This window comes from Dasypus novemcinctus, chromosome 30, assembly GCF_030445035.2.
Source record: "Dasypus novemcinctus isolate mDasNov1 chromosome 30, mDasNov1.1.hap2, whole genome shotgun sequence".
NCBI lineage: Eukaryota > Metazoa > Chordata > Mammalia > Cingulata > Dasypodidae > Dasypus > Dasypus novemcinctus.
The window spans coordinates 26,089,439-26,096,877 of NC_080702.1; the positions used below are offsets into that span (position 1 = coordinate 26,089,439).

Consider the following 7,439-nt stretch of genomic DNA (forward strand, 5'->3'; position numbering starts at 1 on the left):
AAAGAAAAATAAGGAAACAGAGAACTGGAATACTATGATATATGAGCTAGATCTAACAGACACTTACAGAACACTGCACCGCAAAACAGCAGAATATACATCCTCAAGTGCTCATGGACCATTCTCCAGGATGGTTCATGTTAGGTCATAAAATAAATCTCAATAACTTAAAATACTAAAATTATACCAAGCATCTTCTCAGACCACAATGGAATAAAGCTGGAAATCAGTAAGAGAATCCTGGAAAATCCACCAATATGGGAGTTAAGCAATACATTCTTAAGCAATCAATGGGTCAAAGAAAAAACCATAAGGGAAATCAGGGAATTACTTGAGATGAATGAAAATGAGATACAACAAAAGCAGTGCTCAAAAGAGGATTTATAACCCTAAATGCTTACATTAAAAAAAAAAAGAGAGAGTGGATGTGGCTCAAGCAATTGAGTGCCTGCTTCCCATACGTCCCAGGTTTGATTACTGGTGCTTCCTAAAACATAAAAAATAAATAAATAAATAAAAAACAAGCAAAGCAAAAAACCAACTCAGAGGAGCCAATATGGCTCAGTGGTTGAGTGCCAACTTCCCACATACAAGGTCTCAGATTCAATCCCTAGACCTCCAGTATCTCAAAAAACAGAAAGAAAACACAGGGGGGAAAAAAAAACAATCTCAAGCCAGAGACCTAAGAGCACACCTATAGGAAACAGAAAAAGAACAGGAAGCAAAACCCAAAGAGAATGTAAGGTAATTTTAAATGATTAGAGCAGAAATATATGAAATAGGGAATTAAAAAACAATAGAGTTAAACAGATATTTAAAGAGATCATAAGGGGATACTATGAACAGCTGCATGCCAACAAACTAGACAATGTAGATGAAATGCAAAAAACTCCTAGGAACCTATGAACAACCTTAGAAGAAACAGAAGGCCTCAACAAACCAATCACAAGTAAAGACACTGCAAAAGTCATCAAACAATTCCCTAAAATGAAAAGCCCAGAACCAGATAGTTTCACGGGGAGTTCTACCAAGCATTCAAAGAAAATTTAATACCAATCTTACTCAAGCTCTTCTAAAACACTGAACAAGATGGAATGCTACCAAACTCATTCCATTAAGCCAATATCCCCTTAATACCAAAGCCAGGTAAAGATAATACAAAAAAATTAAAAAAAAAGAAAATTACAGAACCATTTCCCTAATGAATACAGATGCAAATATCCTCAACAAAATACTTGCTAAACAAATTCAACAACACATTACAAGAATTAATTCATTATGGGTTTTATACCAGGCATGTAAGGGTGATTCAACACAAGAAAATCAGTCAGCATAATACACCACCTTAATAAATCTAAGAAGAAAAATCACATGATACTATCAATTTAGGCAGAAAAGGCATTTGACAATATACAGCATCCTTTTTTGATAAAAATACTATAAAAGATAGGAATTGAAGGAAACTTTCTCAACATGATAAATATCATATATGAAAAACCCACAGCTAACATTGCACTCAATGGTGAAAGACTGAAAGCTTTCCCGTTGAGATCAGGAACAAGACAAGGATACCCACTGTCACCACTGTTCTTCTATATAGTGCTAGAGGTTCTAGCTAGAGCAATCAAAGAAAAAGAAATAAAAGTCATCCAAATCAGAAAGGAAGAAGAAAACGCTTGCTATTTGCCAATAATTTGATTCTATACCTAGAAAGTTCCAAAAAATCTATAACAAAGCTCCTAGAGCTAATAAATGATTTCAGTAGAGTGTCAGGATACAAGATAAATACACAAAAATCAGCGATGTTTCTATACACTAGTAATGCGCAATCTGAGAAGGAAGTCAAGAAAAAAATTCCATTTACAATAGCAACTAAAAGAATCAAATATTTAGGAATAAACTTAACCAAGGATGTAAAGCATTTGTATTCAGAAAACTATAATGTATTTTTAAAATAAATCAAAGAAGACCTAAATAATTGGGAGAACATTCCATGATCATGGACTGGAAGACTGAATATCATTAAGACATCAATTTTATACAAATTGATATGTAGATTCAACACAATCCCAATAAAAATTCCATGAGCATTTTTTAAACAAATGGAAAGCACAATTACCAAATTTATATGGAAGGGTAAGGGTGCCAAGCAAAGTTGGAGGACTTTCACTTCTTGACTTCAAATCATATCACCTAGCAACACTGGTAAAAAACAGCATGGTACTGGCATAAAACAGACCCATTGACCAATGGAACTGAAGTGATGGTTCAGAAACAGACCCTCACATCTATGGTCAAGTGATTTTTTACAAGTCTGTCAAACCTATCCAGTTGGGGCAGAACAGTCTAATTCAACAAATGGTGCTGGAAGAACTGGATATCCATATCTAAATAAAAGAAAGAGAATCCCTATCTCATACATTGTACAAAAATTAACTGAAAATGGATCAGATATATTCAGAAGAACTGAAAACTACAGCATGAACAGACATCTGCACACCAATGTTCATAGCAGCATTATTCCCAGTTTACCAAAAGATGGCAACAACCCAAGTTGCCATCAACCAATGAATGGATAAACAAAATGTGGTATACAAATTCAATGGCATACTATGCTGCAGTAAGAAGAAACGAAATTGAGATACATAGGATAACACGGATGAATCTTGAAGACATTATGCTAAGTGAAATAAGCTAGACAAAAGGACAAAATTTGCATGGTCTCACTAATATGAACTAAATATGAAGAATAAATACATGGAGTTAAACCTAGTGCATAAGTTATTAGGAGATAAGAGGAGGGCTGTGAAAAAGTACTAATGTTTAATGTACATAGAAGTTCTAATTAACTTTACTGTAAAAGTGTGGAAATGGATAGAATTGATGGTAACACATTATAGTGAGTAGCAGCAGGTTTATAAATGGAACTCTGGCTAAAAAGGATAATCTAGGGATGTAAATATCAATTAAGAGAAAGCTAGAGAATAATCTAGGGACTGAATAACACAGTGAACTCAGAGGTGGATGAGAATTGTGGTTGATGGTACAAATGCAAGAATGTCTTTCTGTGAACTAGAATGCATGTACGTAACTATTGCAGGGTGGTGGGAATGTGGAGAAGCATGGGAAAAATACATTCAATGTAACACATGGACTATAGTTAACAGCAATACTATAATATTCTTGCATCAATTCCAAAGATGTACAGTATGAAAAAATATGCCAAATGTATGCTAAGGACCATGCTTAGTGGTAACAGTCTAATGATATTATCTTATAATCTGTAACAAATATTCCACAGCTGTGTGGTATGTTGGTGAAGGGGTGTTGTATGGGAATTCTACACACATGCATGACTGCTTTGTAAATTCACAACTTCTGTAATAAAAATATGTATTTTTTAAAAATAGAGTTAACAAAACCAAAAGTTGGTTCTTTGAAAAGATCATTAAATCAACAAACCTTTAGCTAAGCTGACAAAGAAAAAAGAGATGATGCAAATAATTAAAATCAGAAATAAAGGGGATCATAAGGGAGCAGATGTAGCTCAGTGATAGAGCACCTGCCTCCCATGCATGAGGTCCCAATCTCAATCCCCAGTACCACCTTAAAAAAAAAAAAAAAAAAGGAAAGTGTCTGGGCCTCACCCTGAGATATTCTACATTGAGTCAGGGCAGGGTCCAGGCACAAGCATTTTTAAAAGAGGGGTAGGAATCAGAAGAGGATACTATGAACTATATGCCAACAAATTAGTAAACCTAGATGAAATGGACAACTTCCCAGAATACACAACTTACACTGACTCAAGAAGAAATACAATATCTCAACAAACCTATAACTAGTAAAGAGACTGAATCAGTAATCAAAACCCCTCAATGAAGAAAAGCCCAAGACCAAGTAACTTCACAAATGAATTTTACAAGACATTCCAAGAAGAATTAACACCAACCTTGCTCAAACTCTCCCCAAAAATTGAAGAGGTAACACTCCCTAACTCATTTAACATCACTCTGATACCAAAATCAGACAAAGAAATCACAAGACAAGAAAATTACAGACCAGTTAAGTACTGAACATAGTTGCAAATATCAAGAAAATACTAGCAAACCAAATCCAACAGCATATTAAAAGATTTTACAACATGATCAAGCAGGATTTATTCCAGGTAAGCAAGGGTGGTTCAATTTAAGAAAATTTAAGAAAACTAATGTAATATACCACATTAACAGAATGAAAGGGGAAAAACTCACATGATCGTCTCAATTGATGCAGAGGAGGCATATGACAAAATGCATCACCACTTCTTGATAAAAACATTTAAAACACTAGGACTAGAAGGAAACTTCCTCAACATAACAAAGGCATATTATGAAAACCCCACAGCTAACATCATACTGAACGGTGAAAGATTGAAAGCTTTCCCTCTAAGTTCAGGAATAAGAGAACTTGCTTTTAAATGTTACTAGAACAGAATCGGAAAAATAATTACAATAGGACTGTACTACAATAACAGTAACCTCTAATGTAAACCCTGGGTTACAGTTATTAGTACAATCAGAATTATAGCAGAATACTATTCTTTCATCAAATATAACAAATGTACCACACTAATATAGAGTGTTAATAATGGTGGGGAAGAAGAGGTATTATATGCGAACCCTGTATTTTGTGCATGATTTTTCTATATACGTACAACTTATCTAATAAAATAAAATAAAATTGAAAGAAATAGATTAAAGAAGAAAAATCATATGGTCTTCTCAAAAGATTCAGTAAAAGTATTTGATAAAATTCAACATCCATTCTGTGATGTAAAAATAAGAATTAACAAATGAGAAAACGACAGGATATCCTTATTGGAAAAGGATTTTAAAGAACAACTCTAGCATTCAAATGCGGTAATTGTATTGAGGTAATATAAGAGAATATATTTGTTCTTAAGGGATACACACTAATGTTTTTATAGGTATTATTTCTTCAACTTACTTTCAAATGGTTCAACAAAAATAATTATACATATATATATAAAGAGAAAAGCAATGTGCCAAAATATTAATAAGTGCTGAATCTAGACAGAAGCATGGGATTTCATTGTATTGTTCTTGCAACCTTTTTTTCTATAAATTTACATCTTCCAAACATAAATTAAATGGGGAAAAAAACAAATATAACTTACTGATTGGTCTAAAGATGAAAACTTTCCCCTTGAAATGTGGAAAGAGACAAGAAAGCAGCTGTCGCCCACTTTCATGTGATCCCATTTAGCTATTTTTTTCTTTTAGAGGTAAAAGGGACAAGCCCCACACTGGCCGGGACCTTGGGCTCAGTATAGGCACTTCCTGCAGTCAGACCCCAGATAAAGTCAAAGCAACGGTGAGATCTGAAAGGAAGAGAAGCCAGAAGTCCTAACAGAGCGTTAGCATTAATGTTGACTACGGGGCCCCTTCCAGACGACCAACCTTAGAAAATGATCCCTAATCCTAGGTTCCTCACTCAGGGCAGAAAGAATTAAGATCACCAGGAGGGAACCGTGTGGTGCCTGAATCCCATCTTAGACTAACTGTAGTTGGCGAGAACTCTTCCTGCCCCCATCCCGGCCCTTTTCCCATTAGTAAACTTCTTCGGTCATGGCCCCCAGCAATGACCACCTACCTCCCCGCTCTTCCTTCCCTTTCTCTAACTTTCCAGGTGTCACTGATCTCAGCCTGTGACCTCACAGAACTTTAAAGTCCTATGGAGACAGTAGCCACGGTAGTCGCTGAGGGCAGGGAGAGAGAAGAGATATGTGGGGGCATTTTGGGGACTTGGAGTTGTCCTGAATGACAGATGCTGGACATTACGTATCCTGCCAAAACCCACTGAATGTACAGGGGGAGAGTGTAAACTACAATGTAAACTCTAATCCGTGCAGTGCAGGAGTGCCCAAAACGTATTCACCAAATGCAATGAATGTTCCTTAATGATGAAAGAGGTTGCTGATGTGGGAGGAGTGCGGGAGAGTATGGGGTATGTGGGAACCTCCTATTTTTTAATATAACATTTTTTATGATCCATGTATCTTAAAAAAAAAAAAAAAAAAGTCCTATGCCCTGCCTAGGAGCTGCCTGTCTCCATTCAAATATTTTTCTCCTTCTCCAGGAGCGCCTCAATTTGCATCAGGAGGTAGAGCCCAACCCTGGAAGAAGTATAAGGAAGCTGAGGCAGAGGGACATTTTCCTGGCGGTCCCTGAGTCTTCAGCTGGGCAGGGATTCCTCAAGCCGGTCACGACCAGGGCAATCCTAACCCCCAAGTCAGCGACGTAAAACCCCACAGGGCTGGTCCATGTGGACCGCATCTCCTTTGGTGCACTTGGCGGGGAAGGGAGAAGGGTTGGCTGGATGCTGAGGAGGAAACTTGGGCTGGCCACAAGACCCAGAACCCTTCGGATCCCTAGTTTATAAACACACACTCTGAAAACGACACTGATTTAAGCGTCACGGAGAACTAACTTTTGTGTGTACCTCAGTCACTGAATATTTTTAATTCCGCAATTGGTTTTCCAGCTAGTGTAACCGCAACGGTTCTAATTTGTTCTCTCGCCACCCACCCACTCCCAAATTCCTCCCACGCTCCGTATTTCGCCCAATCCCAGTACACGGGGCAGTATCCTCGACACACACCGCTCTCTAGTTCCCCAAATCTAGTCACAGACTCTCTCAACGGCTCCGTGGGTTCCCACTCTGCTCCCTCGTTCCCACTGCCAAGACCACGTCTACCCTATTGCTTCCGGGTCTCAGATTCAACGTTATTCCCACTGAGCACCCTTTCTTGAGCCGGGGCCGAAGCCCCCTCGCCCGGGGCTCGGCCTCAGGACCCCGCTTCTCCCGCGACAGCCCGCCGCCCCTCGAGGCCACACCCGCGCAGCCTCCCCGCCCCTGGCGAGCCCCCATCTGGGTGACCAGGCGTCCCACCTCCCTGCCGAGACTCCGGCCTCCCGAGGGCCGGGCCGCACCTAGAGGTGCCCGTCGCTCCCACGGGCCGATAACGGAGAAAACGGCCGCCACGCGCGGGACGTTAGCAGGGAAGATGGCGGCCGTTCGGCCACGCGCACTTCCGCTTCCGGTCGCGGGCCTTGGAGAGGGTCCAGGACTAGGCACGTGCCCGGAAGCCCCTGAAGGGGCGGGAGTGGCGGTGACAGCCGCTAGCAGTCTCGCGAGAAGTCCAAGCTTCCTCCCAAGGGGCACGGTTCAGCACGAGGCCCGGAGGCGGGGCCAGATAGCGAGGGCAGGGCGAGGGCGGGGCGAGGGCAAGCCCGTGGTGCCCTCCCCGTGAGCAGGCTCCGCCCCTAAGAAACAATTTTGCTTGCATGCAGCAGCGAGGAGGTACTAATTCTCCAGCTGATTTCTTACGCAGCAGTGCATAACTGATAAATCCCTTAACCATTGTTTAGTTTATGAAC

At 39.8% G+C, this 7,439-nt stretch overlaps 1 long non-coding RNA gene across 1 annotated transcript in view; it reads right to left on the reverse strand.

Annotated features, from left to right (window-relative positions):
- LOC131276623 (uncharacterized) overlaps window positions 1–7,098 on the reverse strand; it is a 76,266-nt gene extending 69,168 nt beyond the window's left edge. The window contains exon 1 of the long non-coding RNA XR_011647789.1: window positions 6,952–7,098. This is a non-coding gene — a long non-coding RNA (uncharacterized lncRNA). The remainder of the gene's footprint in view (window positions 1–6,951) is intronic.
- Window positions 7,099–7,439: the final 341 nt, after the last annotated feature.